Source organism: Apis mellifera, linkage group LG1 (genome assembly GCF_003254395.2).
Source record: "Apis mellifera strain DH4 linkage group LG1, Amel_HAv3.1, whole genome shotgun sequence".
NCBI lineage: Eukaryota > Metazoa > Arthropoda > Insecta > Hymenoptera > Apidae > Apis > Apis mellifera.
The window spans coordinates 925,675-948,472 of record NC_037638.1 but is presented as its reverse complement, the minus strand read 5'-3'; the positions used below and the strand labels follow the sequence as shown (position 1 = coordinate 948,472).

General features: G+C 32.9%; 1 protein-coding gene across 2 annotated transcripts in view; it reads right to left on the bottom strand.

Moving 5' to 3' along the window:
* Positions 1-22,798, bottom strand: part of Nedd9 (neural precursor cell expressed, developmentally down-regulated gene 9) — a 116,880-nt gene that overhangs the window by 48,834 nt on the left and 45,248 nt on the right.

Here is a 22,798-nt window from a genome sequence, read left to right as displayed (position 1 = left end):
TTTCTCTTTGAACATCTCATATTGAATTCGAGACGATTTTCGTATATGTTCGATCAATTTCTTACAAGTAGAAAACTTTTATATTATATATTTATATTATATTTTATATTATATTATATATTTTGGTATTTCGTTGTATTTCTCCATATGTAATCAAATATAAAGAGAATACGTGCGTTATCTTCGTCCATCGATAGATAAAAATTAACGTGTCTTCCACATATTCGAAGTTTCTCTCATATTGAATTGACAATTCGAGATGATTTTCGAATTAAATAATTTAGCATATATGAATCAAATTCAATATTATTAAATTCTGGATATTCATATGATCAATATCATTGATGACTAATTGATTTAATTGAAAAGAATGGATTTATAATTTCGTCAATTAAGTATAAAATTTTTAATGAAGGAAAACAAATGATTAATAAAATAATAATTAGTATTACTATTCAAATAATTTCAATATTATGATTTTTTAATAAAAATAAGTTTGAGAATTTAAAAATAAGTCTAAAATGATATAAATAGTTAATGTTGAAATTATAATAATAATTATTATAATTATATTATGAAATGAAATTAAATTATCAGCATAATATGAATTTGATTCTTGAAATATAAATATAAATGTTCGATCAATTTCTTACAAGTAGAAAAGTTTTATATTTTGATGTTTCGTTATATCTTCTATGTATAATCAAATATAAAGAAAATACGCGCGCCATCTTCGTCCATCGATAGATAAAAATTAACGTGTCTTCGACGTATTCGAAATTCTTCTCATATTGAATTGACAATTCGAGATGATTTTCGAATATATCAATTTCTTACAAGTAGAAAACTTTCACATTTTAGTGTTTCGTTGTATCGTGTCTTCGACATATTCAAAGTTCCATATTGAATTGACAATTCGAGACGATTTTCGAATTCTATAATTTATATATAATTTTCTATAATTTTCTATAATTTAGCCATCTTCGTCCATCGATAGATAAAAATTAACGTGTCTTCGACGTATTCGAAGTTCCTCTCATATTGAATTGACAATTCGAGACGATTTTCGAATATGTTCGACCAATTTCTTATAAATAGAAAACTTTTACATTTTAGTGTTTCGTTGTATCGTGTCTTCGACATATTCGAAGTTCCATATTGAATTGACAATTCGAGATGATTTTCGAATTCTATAATTTATATATAACTTTCTATAATTTTCTATAATTTAGCCATCTTCGTCCATCGATAGATAAAAATTAACGTGTCTTCGACGTATTCGAAGTTCCTCTCATATTGAACTGACAATTCGAGACGATTTTCGAATACGTTCGATCAATTTCTTACAAGTAGAAAACTTTTATATTTTCGTTGTATCTTCTACGTGGAAAGAAAGAAGGAAAATTTAGTCGTTTCGTGCGATATTTTACAAAGCCAACGTGCATCCTGGTCGCGGCGAAAATACCTTGTCCGATGTCCTTCGCTGTTATTCCTCTTTTTACGCGTCTCGCGCTTCGATCGCAATCTTCACCACCGCTTTCCCTTCCCCGCAAGTAATTTCCAAGTCGCTCGATGGACGAAAAATCGAGCCGATCCTCGCTCGAGCCGATCATTAACACGGAACCGAAAAACTTTGGAAACGATGTTCCTATTGGCACGATCGTCGAGCTCGGGCTAAGTCCGATCGCGAACGTCCAACGTCACGTTACGTTGTTCCATGAGATTAGGGTTGAATAGATTGGGAATCGAAATGCTTCGAAGGGTCGTCGTTCGAGTACCAACTGTCGGAAAGCGTGAAAATTCTACACGTATTCGGATGAATTAAAGAAGAAGTGAAAATAAACGTAGCTTACTCGACGATGTATCGTTCCACGCTTCGCGAGATATGATAAAAAAGATCAATCGTAAATAAGTATCGCTCGAATCCAAGTGTGAACGGTTCGAAACGTCGGCGTTGCGAATAATTAATTACAATTACGAATCTTTCGATTCCAAAACGGAAATTTCTAGAATTTGACCGAGGATAAAGATCCGAAAAACTTTGGAAACAATATTTCTATTGTGAAATTCGAGCTAAGTCCGATCACGAACATCCAACATCACGTTATTCTACGAGAATAGAATTAAATAGGAAAATTTGTTTGTTTATTGATAATAATATAAAATTCTGTGTATCTGAATAAGTTAAAAGAGAAGAGAGAGAGAGAGGGAGAGTAAAGAATAAAGATAATCAAATTAATCAACGTTCGCAGAATTGTCGTCGGAGATTCGTCCTTCCGATCAATTGAATCCCATTAAAATCCTAGCCTGTTTCTGAAACGGGAGAGCGGCTATTTCGAGAAACGCCGCCACGGGTAAAGTGAAACGAAGGAGGAGGAGGAGGAGGAGGCAACAATGAACGTTGCCCGGTTACGAGGAAACCGAGTCGTGTTTCACTCGTGTCTCAAGTGAGTTCAATTAAAGTGCCTCCGCGATATGACGGCCGAGATCCTCGCCGTCCATTTTTCGCCCGGCAAACAATGATGTCATCGCATCGCTTTGACGAATGTTCTCGGCCGAGGAAACGCGGCGCCGTTCCGTCATCTTCCACCACTCTTAATTAATAAATCTATATATATATATATGTGTATACAATTCTTTCGTTCAATTTCTAAGATCATTTATCATTGTTTGATATAATAATTTCCAAAGATAGGAGAATTTGATGGTTGCAACTAAAGGATATGGATTAAAAGTGGCAAAAGATGTATTTCCTTTGGATTCGAAAAAAAAAGAAAAATTAATTTGAAATGTATGATATAATTTAATTCTTATTAATATAAGAATGTGATCTTTCATTTTTTTAATTAATTATCCTTATCCTTAATCCTTAATTAAATCCTTTCTATATATTTTATTATAATAAAATATCATTTAACATAATAATTTTCAAAGAGAATTTGATGCTTGCAACTATAGAGATATGGATTAATTTTCTTTGGATTTGAAAAAAAAGAGAAAAAATAGTTTGAAAAATAGTTTGAACGTATGAGAAATGTATGGTGTAATTTAATTCTTATTAAAGTAAGAACATGATCTTCCACCACTTAATTAGCAAAGCTTCTACGTATAGTACAGCTATATACACAATTCTTTCCTAATTTCTAACATCACTTTATCATTATTTGATATAATAATTTCCAAAGAGAATTTGATGCTTGTACCTATAGGTATATGGATTAATTTCCTTTGGATTTGAAAAAAAAGAAAAAAAATAGTTTGAACATATGAAAAATGTATGGTACAATTTAATTCTTATTAAAGTAAGAACGTGATCTTCCACCACTTAATTAATAAAGCTTCTACGTACTTTATTATCATTTAATATAATAATTTCCAAAGATACGAATTTGATGACTACAACTATAGATACATTAAAAATTAAAAATGGCAAAAGATGTATTTCCACTTTCCTTTGGATTCGAAAAAGAAAAAGAGAAAAGATAATTTGAATGTATGAGAAATGTATAATATAATTTAATTCCTATTAAATATATAAGAATGTGATCTTTCATTTCCTTAATTAATTATCCTTATCCTTAATCCTTAATTAAATCCTTTCTATATACTTTAATATAATAAAGTATCATTTAACATAATAATTTTCAAAGAAGAATTTAAAATTTAATACTTGATCTAAAGGATATGAATTAAAAGTAGCAAAAAATGTATTTCCTTTGGATTCGAAAAAGAAAAAGAGAAAAGATACTTTGAACGTATAAGAAATATATACTATAATTTAATTCTTATTAAAGTAAGAAATGAATTAGTCGATCTCTGATCCGTTCGAGAGAGAAAAAATTTCTCGGGAAGGGAAGAAACGAAAGGGGGATTAGAATAAAAAGTAAATTAAAATTCATTAATAATCGTCGGTTCTTAATTACACCCATTTCCTTACAAGGATACGGCGTATAATTAGGCCGCAGTTTCGTCACCTCGATTAATCACACGAATCAACGACATTTCCGCAACGTGCGAAGACGATCGAAAGCGTAATCAAGGGTTTTAATCAAGAAGTAATTAGCACCGGTGTATCAACGTTCGAATACGTGTACGTACAAATTCCAATTTCGTCAAATACGATCCGGCTAATCGAGATTAATTTCTAATTCGAATTGTTATTTTTCATACATAAAAAAAAAAAAAGAAATCTCTCTCTCTCTCAATAATACATCCTGCGGCATTGATTTCAAGTTTATCCTGTCTTGATACGCCGCGTATCGATTCTATTTTGAGAAGGATTCGAACCTCGGTTGAACCTGACGCGTGTAAGTCGTCGAAGAATGCAGTTCAACCCCATAAAAGGATGCTAGCCGACGAACGTGAAGCCGCCAGTCCGCCAGGTATATGTACACACGCTCACCACCACGACCTTTCGAACTGACAGCTTTCGGTTCTCGACGGTCGAAGCGATTCGAAGCGGGTCATCGAGCGAGTTCCGCGATAATCGTACACGACGAGAAAGATCGTGATTACGTTTAAGACACGTGCGATTTACTCCCACTTTGTCCAGTCGAGATTAAAAAAAAAAATCTCTCTGATAATATATTCGTTCGTCTTCGCTCGAAATCGAAGAAAATTTATGATTTGATCAAAAGGTTGCGATCTAAAATTTAAAAGAAGGGAAGAGAAAAATGAACGAATTAAAAATTTCGCTATTAGATATTCGTCTACTTTCAGTTAAAATTCAAAACAAAACCTACGATTTATCAAAAGGATTTAAAATTTAAAAGGGAAGAGAAAAATAAACAAATTAAAAATTTCGCTATTAAATATTCCTCTGCTTTTAATGAAAATTCAAAACAAAATTTACGATTTATCGAAAGGTTGCGATCTAATTTTAAGAAGGGAAGAGAAAAATGAACGAATTAAAAATTTATTATTAAATATTCGTCTGCTTTTAGTCAAAATTCAAAACAAAATTTACGATTTATCGAAAGGTTGCGATCTAATTTTAAGAAGGGAAGAGAAAAATGAACGAATCAAAATTTTGCTATTAAATATTCCTCTACTTTTAATGAAAATTCAAAACAAAATTTACGATTTATCGAAAGGTTGCGATCTAATTTTAAGAAGGGAAGAGAAAAATGGAATTAAAAATTTCGCTATTAGATATTCGTCTGCTTTCAGTCAAAATTCAAAACAAAATCTACGATTTATCGAAAGGTTGCGATCTAATTTTAAGAAGGGAAGAGAAAAATGAAGGAATTAAAAATTTCGCTATTAAATATTCGTCTGCTTTCAGTCAAAATTCAAAACAAAATCTACGATTTATCGAAAGGTTGCAATCTAATTTTAAGAAGGGAAGAGAAAAATGAAGGAATTAAAAATTTCGCTATTAGATATTCGTCTGCACTCGGTCAAACTCGACGAAATCTACTTTATCAATCGATTTACAATTAAAATTCGCGCTTAAAATTCGCCTTAACCTTAAGAACGAAAGAGAAAAAGGAACGAAGAATTGTACGAATTATAAAAAAGAAAAGAAAAAGAAAAAGAAAAAAGCGAAAGTAAAAGCGTAAAAAGCAAACCGTCCAATCAAGTTGAGGCGCGCGCGCGAGCGGAAGTTGGCCAGTTTCCATTAACAGTTCGCGTTCAGGCGTCGGCGGGTGCATTAACCCGAAATAATTCCGTGGAATCACGTCGATCGGTAGACGTGTAATTCGATTAAAATCCGCCCCTCTGCACCATCATTGTGTCCTTCCATAATGCGCCCTTTGTTACATCGAGGCTGCATACCTGTGCGCGGATGCACCTGCGCAAACATTTTCACGCGAGTTCGTGACAGCATCCATGCTCGATGCTCCTCGCGTATTTCCAACGCGTATCCACAACGCACGCGCATGCGCGCAACAGAGAAACGTATGCGTAGACATTTCGCTTCGGTGGGCTGCTCGGCTATTCGGTTGTGTATCATTGCGCCGTGTATCGTGTTATTCGAAACACGAGATCATCTTCCCATTAGAGAGGGAGCCACCCGTCGACCATTGTATCGTTGAACGCCGTTGAACGATCTCGATTCGCGCGGGGCGAAATAATTCGCCGTGGGTGGTAAAATGGTTTAACCGTTTCTTTTTCTTTTCGAGGGAAGGGTCGGTGAAAAAATTCTTGCGGCTCGAGATACGCCATTATCTTCCATTCAATAGGAACGCGTCCCCGTCTTTTTACAGAGTAGATTTTTTTTGGAACGCTCTTTCTTTTTCCTTTTTGTTTCAACGATTATGAGAAAGAGAGAGAGAGAAGAATACGGTCACATTTTGGATTTATTTTAAGGTAACGCTGCTACGGTAAATGAAATTTTAATGGGATTTGTCGAGGCTGGAAATTGAATTAACTTGATGGATGAAGAATAGAGGAGAGAAAGGGTTGTTTGTTTTATGGTAATAGGTGGATTGTGCATATTTGTAGAGGAATTACATATATACATGTACATATATGTGCGTGAAATACAAAGCGAGGTATATGCAAAAATACATAAGTACAATTTCTTCAAAGATATATATTTAAACGACTCATTGAAATAATAATTCCAGCGGCAGATTTATTTCGTGCACATTTTTTTCTTTCTAATTTTTTACATAACCATAATTTAATCTTCGCGAATTCAATCGAAGGAATTTAATCAAAGATCGAAATAAAAGTAAATGGAATGGGGAAGAGGGAGGAGAAGAAAGTTAATGGATCTTTTTTTTCTTTTATACCGAAGGAACGAAATATTGGATAAATGTTGAACTTGATCTCGAAAATTCCGATTGAGAAACATTTTTAAACTACAAATTTAATTATTAATTAAAAATCCTCGAATCAAACGAGAACAAATCGAGTCAAACTTTCTCTCTCAAACGTTTCAATTTAAATTCTTTATCGTTAGTTTCGATTATCCGAAATTTAAGAAGCGCAGGATGAAAGCAAAGCGTCCAAATTACTTTAAATTTAAAAACAGCCGCGATAATGGGCAGACAGGAAATTTTCTGTTTGATACGCTTACCACGCGTTTGTTATTTCAACATAAATGCTGGAAATAGTGCACATCCGACGCGCTCTTATCAAAAGAATCAACATTAACAATTTACGGAACGCCGTTAAAATTTAAACATTTTAACGAGGTCGACGTCACGAGATATAAAATCTTGCACGAATTAACAACACGCCTACTTGATATTTTACCATGCCACTTTTCAGTTCACAACCAACTTTTTTATTCATTCAAATTTTGCTTCGAGAAAGAAAAAAAGAAAAAAAAAACGAAAAAGCTTATTAACAAGCGAAACTGCCAGCTTGTCGAGTTTAAGATCCAATGTACATCGATCGATATACAATACAAACCAAAGTTTCGAGTATCCAATTTATTATACCGTTGGGAACTAACGCTTTGTACGGCATCGCGGTTTATTATTGAAACGGAGGGAAAGAAGAAGGAAAAGGAAAAGGAACAACGAACGAAAGAGTCAATAAAATCGATCCCGTTTAAACGCAGGTTTACGCACCGACGACGGTGACACGAAACGCCGTTTGCAACGCCGATGGAATTCAATATCCTTGACGAGGCACCCACTGAAATTCCATCCCGATCAAAGAGACCATATTTTCGAATCGATCTACATTCCGCTCCGTGAACAAATATTTATGAGGATATGTATATATATGTGTGTGTGTGTGTGTGTGTGTATATGTATATAAAATATCGTCCACCACGTTTGGAGAAGGTGTTTTCGGCCGTTAAGTCGGCTAACGCATATACATGGCATCTCGAGAAGCGTGGGCCGATCCTAAGCCAATATTTTCACAACTTTTCCACGAGTTTGTATCTTAGGCCGATCTTAGGATTCACTGCTTATGGTATTATACGGCAGAGACGATATGTGATCGTGATTCACCGCGTTTTCATTTGTCGAACGCGAATCTTCTTAATGTTTAATGTTTGTTGTTGTATGTAATGGTTACCTTGAGATTGGTTCTTGATATTAATAATGTAAAAGAGATATATTTTGGTGTTTAAATATATCAACACAGGAATTATATTTAATGTCATCTATCATATATTGTGTGTTTAATTGTATTATATTTGTAATGGTTACTTTGCGATTGGTTTCTGGTATTAAAAGAGAAATATTCCAATATGTGTTCAAATGTATCAACACAGGAATTATATTTAATGTTATTTGTCATATATTGTGTGTTTAATTGTATTATATTTGATTTATAGTTGATTTAAGAATAAGAAATCTGCTTCGGTTGGACATTGCTTTTTTTAATAGATTTTTTTGCTTTTTTTGCTTTTTTAATAGATTTTTATTTTAAGGATTTTGTGTTATTAAAATTGGCACGCATTTATTGAAATAATCTCGATTATAGTTTGTATAATCGATAAAGTGAGAAAGTAAGAAATTGAGGATTGAAGAATGTAGTGTAAAAAGAAATATTCCCCTGTTCGTATCAAAAAGTATATAAACAATGACATTTGTCATATATTGTGTGTTTAACTGTATTATATTTAGCTGTAGTTGGTTTAAGAATAAAAAATCTGCTTCGATTGGGCATTGCTTTTTTTAATAGATTTTTTTGCTTTTTTTGCTTTTTTAATAAATTTTTATTTTAAGGATTTTGTGTTATTAAAATTGGCACGCAATATTATTGAAATAATCTCGATTATAGTTTGTATAATCGATAAAGTAAGAAATTGAGGATGGAAGAATGTAGAAAGTGAAATATTCTCTTGTTCGTATCAAAAAATACATAAATAATAATATTTATCAATAATATTTATCATATATTGTATATTTAACTATAGTTGATTTAAGAATAAAAAATCTGCTTCGGTTGGGCATTGCTTTTTTTAACAGATTTTTTCTTAAGGATTTTGTGTTATTAAAATTGGCATGGATTATTAGAATAGTATTGATAAGAAATCGAGAATAGAAGAATGTAATGTCCAAAGATCAGAGTTTTTATTAAAAATTTCGAATAAAGTTATTTTAAAGCAATTACTTATTAAAGCTTTGAATAACAATTTTATCTATTATATTATATATTCGATTAATTGTTACATTGATATAGATGATTTAAGAATAAAAAATCTTCAATTACATCATTTTTTTCACTACTATAGAAATATAGAAATTTATTATTATGATAAGAATTTTCTGTTATTAAAATTAATCCTAATATAATCATGGAGTGACTGATTATTGAGATAGTTGTATAAAATAAGAAATCAAGCATAAAAGAATATCCAAAGCATCAGAATTTCAACTATTAATTTCGAATAAAATACATAAAATAATTAAAACGCTTGAATAACATTTAACGATAAATTATCTTAATCATTATTCGTAAACTTCAATCATAAAATTATCCCAAAATCATTTCGCCAAAGAAATCATTAAGTCAAATTCCATCATTTTCAATCGAAACTTTTCTATTTTTTCCGATTTCGCTTCTCGTATATGTAAATGTAACGCAGAGCCTCCAATTTTTTTTTTTTTTTATTTTTTGCGAAAAAATAAATCTGCCGAATTTACGAGGGATAGAGGAGCATAAACACGAGGCGGAAAACTGTGCTAAAACTAGATCAAACAACCGTGTCCCCGTGCTATTTGTTCGCCCGGTTTTATATGGTAAATCACGGAGCGGAGCTTTGCCCTCGCGTACGTTTCGTTTTACGAGCATCGGGAACATCTTCTGCCTCTCCGTTCGAAAGAAAACGACCGATATTTGAAACGACGATATTCCCTTCCGACGAAAACAAAAGTAATAAAAAGGAAAAAAAATCCTCGCGCTTGATCCTCCATCCCGCAATTTGTACCAGCGATGGCCAATGAAACTTAATAAACCCAACACTTGCTCGAAAAGATGTGATAATAATCAAGGTTATGTATAAAAGTAACTTTATACCAAATTTTTAATCCTCTGATTCGTAATTTTAAGATACACCGTGTATATAAGAGAATCATAGGTAGAAATCTCTCCCTTTCTCTTTAAAGCAAATTTTAGATTAGCTACAAAAACAGCTACAAAGACAAAAAGCAAAAGCCGGCCAAGATTATGTATAAAAGTAATTTTATACCAAATTTTTAATCATCTGATTCATAATTTTAAGATACACTGCGTATATAAGAGAATCACAGATAGAAATCTCTCTTTTTCCTTTAAAATTTTCGCGAAAAATAATAGCTACGACAAAAAGCAAAAACCGGCCAAGGTTACGTATAAAAATAACTTTATTTCAATTTTTACTTTATTTTTACCTACTATTATTTTACCAACTTTATTTTTATTAACCATTAATCTCTTGATTCGTAATTTTAAGATACACTGCTTATATAACTCGAAAATCACAGATAGAAATTTTTCCCTTTTTCTTTAAAGCAAATTTTAGATTAGCTACGACAAAAAAGAAAAACCAAGGTTATATATAAAAATAATTTTATTCCAAATTTTTATTAACCATTAATCCCCTGATTCGTAATTTTAAAATACACCGCGTATGTAACTCGAGAATCACAGATAGAAATCTCTTTCCCTTTAAAATTTTCGCAAAAAAGATTAGCTACAAAAACCGGCCAAGGTTATGTATAAAAATAATTTTATTCCAAATTTTTATTAACCATTAATTCCCTGACTCGTAATTTTAAAATACACCGTGTATATTATAACTCGAGAATCACAGATAGAAATCTCTCCTTAGAAATTCACGAAAAAGATTAGCTACGGCAAAAAGCAAAAATCGGCCAAGATTATAAAAATAACTTTATTCCAAATTTTTATTAATCCGATGATTCGTAATTTTAAAATACACCGTGTATATAATTCAAGAATCACACATAGAAATCTCTCCCTTTCGATTTAAAGCAAATTTTCGAAAAAGATTAGCTACGACAAGAAGCAAAAACTAAGACATATATTTATAAAAATAACTTTATTCCAAATTTTTATTAATCCCCTGATTCGTAATTTTAAGATACACCACTTATATAACTCGAGAATCACAATCAATAGAAATCTCTCCTTAGAAATTTTAAAGCAAATTTTCGCGAAAAGGATTGGCTACGACGCAAAGAAGCGAATATAGCGAAAAATAATATACGAAAAAATAAAATAATAAAATACAAGGACGAGGCGATTATTTGACACAGAGCTCGAAAAGCGCATAGTCGGCGGCGCGATAAGGGGAGGAGAAGCCCGTGTCGATAAGCGCGCGGATTACACGCTGGATATTGCGCGACCAATATTTTACCGGTCCCGTTACCCGCTCGATTTCCTATGCAAAACGCTCCTTTTGCCTCCGTTCCAAGAGAGTCGGCCGTCACTTGGAACCGCGTTCGATTCGAGGGAGAAAGAGAGAGAGAGGGAGAGAGAGAGAGAGAGAAAGAGGACACGTGGCCCGATTCGACGGGGGGCGCGATGCGTGGCGCAACAACGGTGGAGGAAACGGTGGTTCAGAGCGAGAGAACACGCGTTATTTCACCCTCCCTTCCTGGTAATAGGCACAATTTCCCGTGTACAATGCGCACGTGCGCTGTTAAGGGAGTTGAATAAATTTCAGCGGTGTAAATATTGACACGCCCCGGTCCCCGACTTTTCTCTCGTGTTCTTCTAACGATTCTTGCGAGATGTTGGAGGAGGAGGAGGGAAGGAGGAAATCGTAACGGAAAAATCCTCGTTATTGTGCAAAGTATCAAGTTTCTCTTCAGCCTCGACAAAACGTTGCACGGTTGGTGGAAGAATTATAATAGGAAAATCGTAAGAATTATTTATTCGTTTATTGAATTACTGCAAGCTGAAATATTTTCGAAACTAATTAATTATTTCGATATAATGTGCTTACGTTGAAATTATAATTGTAAATTAAATTAATAAATTTCAGATGTAAATATTGACACGGGTCTAAAAAGAAGAATTATAAAAATCCTCTTTTTATTGTACAAAATATCGTTTTCTTAGCTTTGGCGACGTGATACAGTAGTGGAAAAGTTATAATTTGAATATTGAAAATTATTTTCATTTATCAAGTTACTGAAATTACTATTAAAGTTACAATTGTAAATTAAACTGATAAATTTCAGGTGTAAATATTGACACGAATCTAAAAAGAGGAATTATAAAAATTCTTTTTTTATTGTACAAAATATCTTAGCTTTCTTAGCTTTGGCAAGGAAACGTGATACAATAGTGGAAGAAGTATAATTTGAAAGTTATTTTTATTTATCAAGTTACTGAAATTACTATTAAAGTTACAATTGTAAATTAAACTGATAAATTTCAGGTGTAAATAATGAATAATTCTAAAAAGAAGAATTATAAAAATTCTCTTTTTATTGTACAAAATATCTTCGTTTTCTTAGCTTTGGCGACGTGATATAGTAGTAGAAGAGTTATAATTTCAATAAGAAAATTATTTATTAAGTTACTGAAATTACTATTAAAATTACAATTATAAATTAAACTAATAAATTTCAGTAAATAAATATTGACACGAATCTCAAAAGAGAAATTATAAAAATCCTCTTTTTATTGTACAAAATATCGTTTTCTTAGCTTTGGCGATGTGATACAGTAGTAGAAGAGTTATAATTTGAATATTGAAAGTTATTTTCATTTATCAAGTTACTGAAATTACTATTAAAGTTACAATTGTAAATTAAATTGATAAATTTCAGGTAAAATAATGAATAATCGTAAAAAGAGGAATTGTAACGCAAAAATCCTCGTTATTGTATAAAGTACTATTCTTTTCGCTTCAGACGCTTTGTTCACAATCCTAACGCTGCACAATAATGAAAGAGTTATTAAAATTAATTATTTTGATATAATAATATACCTACAATGTATCTAGCTTATTATATACATACAATTATTGACAAAATTTTTAGAATACTCTGAATTCTAATGAATCGAGGTTAAAGATAATCATTTCGTACATGCGACAAATACTTTCCACGATTCAAGTAAGTAAAATGGCGATCCTTTTCCCAGAAGGGACAGATAACGAAATGTCAAAATTTCCATATTGCGAACGATTCTTCAAAACGCGTGCAATAATAATTATAAAAATGATCTCCCTTTACCCTTTGGAAGAATGCCGCTCGATAAAATTATCATTTTCATTGCACGCGTCGAATTTATTATTCTCCTCGACTATCGCCGCGTGCAAATCCCAACCCCGTAATGATTTCGATCCGTGTCTTTGGCGATAATCCAATGGAAAATTCATACACGTATCGTAAATATCCATATATTCCTATAAAAACGAGAAGGAAGAATAATCCAGCAAGTACGAGGCAAGTACACCTCGCTTAATCCCATCGATACGTAAACAAAGAAGCGGTTAACAGGATGGGTTTCTTGGTCGCAGCCAATCCAAAGCATTTTTAAGCTCGTAAAAATCTTGGCGCTTAATCCCCTTTTCGGGCGCTCGTCAAACGTCGACAAAGGTGGCCCTCGACCGGCGGTGGAAAAAGGAGAGAAAGGGTGCTCGTGTGAAGCCGCGTGGAGTTAGTGTCGCAGCAGCCACAAAAGCTAACGCAGCCATCTATCCGCGATAAGTAGAGGCTCGTATCGATACAGGTTCGTCGAAGCGTGTTTTAGGTATCAAAGGAAGGGTTGGAATCGCTTTTGCGACGCGTGGAGAGCGTGGAGTCGCGAAAATACCTCTCTCTCTCTCTCTTTCCTTCGTCTTCGCCAACACTTTCGTTGTCGTTTGAACGATCGGTCTACCCGTAATTAACGTTCTCCTCTTCCATTTTCCTCTCCCTGAAACTTCTAATTACGCTTCTTCTTCTTCTTCTTCTGCGAGATGAGAGGAGGAGGAGGGGGCAGGGATAGAAGTCTGATTAGAAATCGAGCCTCGAGAGTTTTTCCTTTCAACCGCCTGTTCGGTGATAAACGCCATCCAAAGCACTTCCCTTTGGCTTTAACGTGGAGATTTTCTCGGCATTTATCTTTCTTTTGAAAAGAAGATTAAAGTATCGCAAATGAATCTTTATGACGAGTTGGAAAAGATATATGTTAGTCTATTTGAAAATGATAAATAAATAATAACAGCGTTCTTATTTTTTTAAAAAATATCGACGGATATATTTCCTGTATTTTGCACTCATTTCATATCTTTGAAATTTAAATCTCTAATTGGGAACGAAATACAATTAAAAAGTTTCATGTGTTTTTTTTTAGTAATTCAATATTCGTAATTTTCAATTTAAATATTTAAAATTTTAAAAAGTATTTTATAGTATAGATTTTTCTTTTTTTCACGGTGTAAAAAAAATTCGAAAACTATCTTTTAGATACGTAAACGTATTTATTACATACTCGGTATATACTAAATACATACGCGTTTCGTATCAGCAAAAGTATCACAGTCGCGTTCAATCTCTCTCGCGAAACGGAAACCACGTATCACGTTCAACGACATAATGCACAGTGCACACCGTCTACAAACTTATAAACCGCACTCGGGCAAACTTAAAACTACCTGATCAAATACCGCGTAAAGGAAGAAAATTTCCGTGTCGAATGAACCGTGCAAGCACGTATTACCATGCCACTTCAGATAGCACTTTCCAGCGACTCATCCAGCACACTTGTAACACACGCTTGTCCAATGCTACTTGCAAGTGTCACTATGTCACTATTACTTTTCTACATCCGCTACACCGATACGAATATGGTTCTTGTATTTTATCGCGATGCAACGATCCCAGCGCAACGACGGAAGAAAGAAAAACAAACGTGCAAAATCAAGAAAATTTCTAATTCGATTGATTTTTAATTTCTAACCTCTCTATCGTACCTCTGCGTGCATCAATATGCACGGACATTTCGCGCGAGATTTCCCTTTAGAAGAAAAGAGAAGAACACCCTGTAGAGCGTGTAATATCCTGACACATAAATTTACTTCTTCATCTTCTTCGTGGCATACGTCTTCGAACAGAGAGTCCCGTTACGACGATAGTTTCGAGTGGTAGAAGAGTGTATACACACGAGAGTGTCTGCGCAGTCGGTAATCCAATTACAAGCAGGCATGTGAACTACACTCTACGCGTAGTCGGTAGAGTAGAAGCATGTACAAGAGATGCACGTTGAGCGTTACGAGACGGAGAGAGGGGGGAGCTAAACGTATCAACGCTTGGGCGAGAGTGGCCGCGAATAATAGGATCGAACTTGGTCATTTGTAAACTCGGTGAAACAGGATTTGCCCGATTTTTTCCCCCGCTATTCAAATCCGCATCCGGAATAGTAGTAAAATCCTATAGAGAGTCTCGATTTAATTTAATCGCCCAATCCAATTCTAATCCCCAATAATCCAATTGACTCGTTCTAACGATTATTCCTTAAATTCTTTCGATAATTTCTACAAACTTGTTCAAGAATCGAAGTTTATTTACGATTGTAAAAAACTTTCCTACGATTTTCACGAGTATCAAGCTGCGATATAACGGGTCGTTCAGGAATCGAACGATTGTTCCTAAATTTTCTTTCTCTTTCCTTCTCGAATCATCGATAATTCTATAAACTTCTTCCTAATTCATATTTACACGAATATTTTCATATTGAATCGAGTGACAATTCGCAATTTCTAAATTCTTCTTCTTCTTCCCTTCGATTCTCGATAAATATATAATTCACGAATCGAACGACGACTCGTATTAATCGCGAATGGAAAATCGAAGGAGAGGGAGATCCTTTCCTCGCATCTTGCGGATGGGAAAAGGGAGGGGGGAGGAGAAAGGCTGTGCTATATCTGGCGTAACGATGCGTACCTGGCAGAATTAATTAATCAGAGTTGGCCACACGCTTCGTGTGCCGAAAAAGGGAGGGGGAGAAAGGAGAGAGGACGGGAGGAGGGGAGGAAAAGAATTGGAATTGCTGGTGGCGGACGTTCGACGAGCGGCGACGGGGAGGGAGGGGGGGGGATTGCTTTTCAGTCGCAGCACGACGAAACAAAGGACGAAAAGCCATCGGAGAGGACTGATTAATGAGAGACGTGCGTGCGGAGAACGGCGAACAATTATGCGGCTCTCGGGGATACAAACTGCCCTCGCGTAGTCGCCTCCTCATTGTCAATGGAGGAGAGCGTGCGTGCACGCGCGCATACGTTCCCCCCTCTCCTCTCCTCCCCCATTTCCAACGAGAAAATAATCTACGCGAAGCTACGGGATGGGACGCCCGTCGCCAGACGTCTTGCCGCGATAATTAATTATCTATAAATCTTTCGAAAACGAGACAATTTCGTAATTTGATTTCGCGCAAACCCCTTCGATCTTTTCCAACGAATCTTTAACAATCGAACGAACTTCAACTTGATCGTCCGGATTAAATTTTATTTTATTATTCTATTTTCTCATAAGTTTAACCTCTATTATATCTTTATTTAAATTAATTTTCGAATAAAACTTTCGTTTATTGTTTCAGAATAATTTTATTAATTATAATTTTATTTCTATTTTTAATAATTTTATATTTTATATATAATACAATTAATTTAAAAGCCATAACATAATTTATTTAATATTTATTTTTTAAATAGTTTAAAATTTGTAAAATTAAATTAAATTTGAATTTCATAATTATATTATTAAATCACAAATTTAAAATTAAATTTTTAAACAAACAAATAACTATTTATTCATCAATCTTATTTCTAATTATTTATATTAGTATAGATATTTAAGTAAATCTAAAATTATACAAATTTAGAAAAAAATTATACTATAATTATTATGCTGGAAATCAATAAATTTATTTAAAGAGCGAAAAGAAAAAATATTATATTAATATAGATTTTTAAGTAAATTTAATTAAAATTATACAAATTTGAAAAAAAATTATACTATAGCTATTATTAAATCACAAATTTAAAATTAAATTTTTAAACAAACAAACAACTATTTATTCACATAATCTTATTTATAATTATTTATATTAGTATAGATTTTTAAGTAAATTTAACCTAAAATTATACAAATTTGGAAAAAAATTATATTATAACTATTATACTGAAAATCAATAAATTTATTTAAAGAGCGAAAAGAAAAAATATTATATTAGTATAGATTTTTAAGTAAATTTAACCTAAAATTATACAAATTTAGAAAAAAATTATACTATAACTATTATTAAATCACAAATTTAAAATTAAATTTTTAAACAAACAAATAACTATTTATTCATATAATCTTATTTATAACTATTTATATTAGTATAGATTTTTAAGTAAACCTAAAATTATACAAATTTGGAAAAAAATTATACTATAACTATTATGTTATGAAATCAATAAATTTATTTAAAAAAATACGCTCCCCTTTCACATAATACGTCATCTCTATCATCTCTATTACTTCGAAACGCTCACTGAAATCCAAAAAAAAAAAAAGAAAGGAAAAAGAAAAATCTCCAGAAAGAGGAAGAAATGAACGGAGAAGGATATCGATCCTCCTCAAAGTTTCCTTACAATCCCAGACTGCTACGCAGGCTTGGACAATGTCTGGTTATAATAGAAGGAATAATTTAAATACACGAAGCGGTATTCAGCCGGGGCCCTTCAGACTAGTCGCTCCTTCCGTCCACGGAAGAGGGAGAATCCGAGATTATACGGCGGAGTGGTGGGAGACGTTATCATCGAGAATTTCGGGACGGCGGAATGGACGGGACGGAGAATTTGCATAATTCAATTCCCGCTCCTCCCCTCCCCCCCTCGAATCTTATCGCGCGCGTTGTAACCGTTTCTTCTTTCGAGAAGCGAGCTTCTCGCCTTCGAGATAATCTCTCGTGAAAATTCCATCCCCTCGAATGATCGATCGATAATAGAAGATGACGCGAGAAGAGAAAGATTTATTAATTTATTCGATAGCGAATTTTCCTTGCTTTTTTTGGAATTAAATTTTAAGTAAATGATAAACGGTAGGAAAAGAGATAAAGCGTATATAATTTTTATAAGGTATATCTTAAGATATGGAATCTCTGGTAATCTAAACTCTATCTAAATAAAAGGACATCAGGGAAGATATTTTTTCTTTAATCGTAAACGCGTTTAATTACACCTCCTTGGTGAAAAAGATAAAATCACGTTTATCCATATCGAAAAAGTTGTGTTTATAATTTTGTTGTGTTATAATTTTTATAAGGTATATCTTAAAGTACGGAATCTCTGGTAATCTAAACTCAGGATATCAGAGAAGATATTTTTTCTTTAATCGTAAACGCGTTTAATTACACCTCCTTTGTGAAAAAGATAAAATCACGTTTATCCATATCAAAATAATGTCCCTTGGAGGGGAAAAAATTGTGTTTATAATTTTGTTGTGTTATAAATTTTATGAGGTATATCTTAAGGAATTTCTGGTAATCTAAACTCTATCTAAATAAAAGGATATCAGGGAAGATATTTTTTCTTTAATCGTTTAATTACACCTTCTTCGTGAAAAAGATAAAATCACGTTTATCCATATCGAAATAATGTCCCTCGGAGGGGAAAAAGTTGTGTTATAATTTTTATAAGGTATATCTTAAGGTACGTACGGAATTTCTGGTAATCTAAATATCTGAATAAAAGGATATCAGGGAAGATATTTTTTCTTTAATCGTAAACGCGTTTAATTACACCTCCTTCGTGAAAAAGATAAAATCACGTTTATCCATATCGAAATAATGTCCCTCGGAGAGGAAAAAATTGTGTTTATAATTTTGTTGTGTTATAATTTTTATGAAGTATATCTTAAGGAATTTCTGGTAATCTAAACTCTATCTAAATAAAAGGATATCAGAGAAGGTATTTTTTCTTTAATCGTAAACGCCGAATTATTATTTAATTACACCTCCTTCGTGAAAAAGATAAAATCACGTTTATCCATATCAAAATAATGTCCCTCGGAGGGGAAAAAGTTGTGTTTATAATTTTGTTGTGTTATAATTTTTATGAGGTATATCTTAAGGTACGGAATCTCTGGTAATCTAAACTCTATCTAAATAAAAGGATATCAGGGAAGATATTTTTTCTTTAATCGTAAACGTGTTTAATTACACCTCCTTCGTGAAAAAGATAAAATCACGTTTATCCATATCGAAAAAGTTGTGTTTATAATTTGTTGTGTTATAATTTTTATAAGGTATATCTTAAAGTACGGAATTTCTGGTAATCTAAACTCAGGATATCAGAGAAGATATTTTTTCTTTAATCGTAAACGCGTTTAATTACACCTCCTTGGTGAAAAAGATAAAATCACGTTTATCCATATCGAAATAATGTCCCTTGGAGGGGAAAAAATTGTGTTTATAATTTTGTTGTGTTATAATTTTTATAAGGTATATCTTAAGGAATTTCTGGTAATCTAAACTCTATCTAAATAAAAGGATATCAGGGAAGATATTTTTTCTTTAATCGTAAACGCGTTTAATTACACCTCCTTCGTGAAAAGATAAAATCACGTTTATCCATATCGAAAAAAGTTGTGTTATAATTTTTGTAAGGTATATCTTAAGGTACGTACGGAATCTCTGGTAATCTAAACCCAGGATATCAAGGAAGATATTTTTTTTCTTTAATCGTAAACGCGTTTAATTACACCTCCCTCGCGAAAAAGATAAAATCTATATCGAAATAATGTCCCTCGAAGGGAAAAAAGTTGTGTTCGATGATAAAATTATTACCGTTTTCATATTTTCATATTCGAACAAATTCTCCTACGTTGAAAGAATATTATAGAAAGGGATTAATATTCACGTTGAAATTCGCGTTCAAAAAAAAAGAAAAGAGTACACACACCGACAATAATGGAAAAAAGATTTTATTAATCGCCATTAAAAAACCTCTGGTTCCGTTCCCTCTTCTCCCCTCCGGAAAAGGGTTTATTTATATAGAGAAAGAGAACAAGATGATTAAACAATTTCCCGGAGAAACGATGAAATGGAGTAGAAAGAAAGAGAGAGAGAGAGAAGCGAAAAAAGGAAAATTAAACTCCATGAAATGTGCGGGAAAAATATAAAGTTACACGGTATACGAGCAGTCAGGTGTCCAGCGGCATAAAAGAAGGAAGAAAGAAATAAAAAAAAAAAGAAAAAAAAGAAAGAGGAATACATAGAAAGAAGGAAACAATGAGACAAAAAGAGCCACCGTGGAATTAAAACGGGTGTGCGAGATAAAAGGAGACGGAGAGAGAACGAGTGTATATGAGAGAGACAGAGAGAGAGAGAGAAAAGGCAAGCGGTTCGCAGGCAGAAAAATACTATATCCTTTGTATGCCATCCGAGTGTGACATCGGTTTAAAATACTTACGTCTCGAGTTTCGTTCTGGTACTTTACAACAGATATAGCCGGTCACACGCGCAAGAAACGCGCGTGTAGTACACCGGGTACCGTTCGTCCTTCTCGCCACACTTGCACGCTTCCACTCCCAAGAAGACAACCGCGCAAGAAGGTTAACGACTGTCGAGATTAACCGTGGAATATTTCCTAGCTCTTTGTATAATACGCGTACTCGTCTACTTAAAAATCTCCTCCGATAAGGAACAGTGGTGGTGACGATTAATTAACGATCACAATATAAGTTACGTTCTTACGTAATAACTACTAACGTGTTGTTCGAGGCTTGAAAGAAAGAAAAACGTGTCACGTTCGAATTCAACCAATCGGTCGAAATAAAAGAATAAAACTGGTTGAAAGATAAATCGAATAAAGTTGCTTCGAGTAATTACTCGTTTACACTTATTCCGCTATTGTTTCCAATTATATATTAAATCGAAGTAACTTTTGATTCGATATTAAATATATTTTTCTTCTCTTCACACAGAATGAAAAAATTATATTTGAATGAATTTGAACGCAATACACAAATGTTACGTGGAAACCCAGTTTCTAAAAATAGTTTCTACAATAATACTAAGTAAACTCCGGTTGGTTATGAATAGAGATTATTAACCCTTTAACCCTCGCGGCTGCCTCTGTCACGGGCTAAGCTAGATATACTCGGACGTTAATGGTCGAGTTACCAAGCGGTCGAAATACACGCGTATGATTTATTCCATATATCTTATCGGGGAAAACGTATTTCACTGAAATATCAATGCGTTACTCGTGAATAAGAAACTAATAACCGCTCCTGCTAATCTCGTTGATATTTTTAATCGCCTTTCTATGAATGAAAGAAGAATTCCGTTATTTTCGTAACAGTTTCCTTCCCATCTTTTTTATCCTCGATTTCAATAAACGTGATAACGATAAAAGTAAATCACACGTTGTTTGCTTAAATTTTAGTAAAATTGTTTTCGAACAAAAATTAGCTTGAGAGAGATATTTCGATTCCCTGAAATTTTCAATTAGAAGAATTATCCAATTTGGATAAAACATTAGAAATTCCGTTCTATTTATCATAGAATTCCCATAAAAGGCGACGCGTTGACAATTTCGACCTAATATCCTGCTCCCCTTCGAAAATTAACTTCGCTCTCCCTAATTTAATGCAAATCGGGAAATTGGAAGGAGGCTGGAAACGTGTCGTCGATGAATCATCGAAAAACGACGAAGAGCAAGAATTAAGAATTTAATTTAAGACGCGTTCAATGTCTTCAATCTCAATTAAAATTAAAATCGATATAATTAGATATTAATCATATCGACGAAAATTTTTTATTAAATTCTTGGAATTATTGACTGATTAGAGGACAAAAAAATTCGTTCGATTCTCTTACAAAGTTATGGAGGATAAAAAGAGAGGCGAAATTTAAAAAAAAAAGTATTTCGTCAATTTGAAGCAATAACGAAAAAGAGAGAGAGAGAAAGGTTTCATTATGGCCGGTAACAAGGAATAATTAAAGCTTTTGGTCGGTCGAAACGAGGCATCGAACTTGGAATCGATACTTTTATATAACGAACGCTGCGTCACGCATAAATCGCCGGTTAATTTGAATTTATGACATGGCGGGGGTGAAACGAGCGATCCCGTAATAATGCCTTCACGCCTTATGCTCGTCGATGCATCATCGCCCCTTTCTAAACGAGCTTTATACTTCTCTCTCTCTCTCTCGAATAAACGAAAGATAATACAAATGATTAAATTATGTTAATGCTTGCGATTTGTTTAAGAAATAAAATTAATTTTAAAACAGATATATATATATATATATATATATATATATATATATATAAAATTACTTCTTGGAAATTATATTTATCTATAAAACAGAGATGCAAGACATTATTTTCCCTTAACAAAATACACAATTTAATTTAAAAATTAACTCGAGAGAGGAAGATGGAAATAACCCACTTCTGAAATGTATTTCTCAAAGAACAAATTTTTGTCTTTCTCTCTCTCTCTCTCTCGAGAACAAAGATAATATAAATGATTAAATTATGTTAATGCTTGCGAACTTGTTTAAGAAATAAAATTAATTATAAAATAGATATATAAAATTACTTCTTGGAAATTATGTTTATCTATAAAACAAATTTTTGTCTCTCTCTCTCTCTCTCTCTCGAGAATAAAGATAATACAAATTATGTTAATGCTTGGGAACTTATTTAAGAAATAAAATTAATTTTAAAACAGATATATATGTGTATATATATATAAAATTACTTCTTGGAAATTATGTTTATCTATAAAACAGAGATGCAAGACGTTATTTTCCCTTAACAAAATACACGGTTTAATTTAAAAATTAATTCGAAGATTGAAATAACCCATTTCTGAGAAAATGTATCTCTCAAAGAACAAATTTTTGTCTCTCTCTCTCTCTTTCTCTCTCTCTCTCTCTCGAG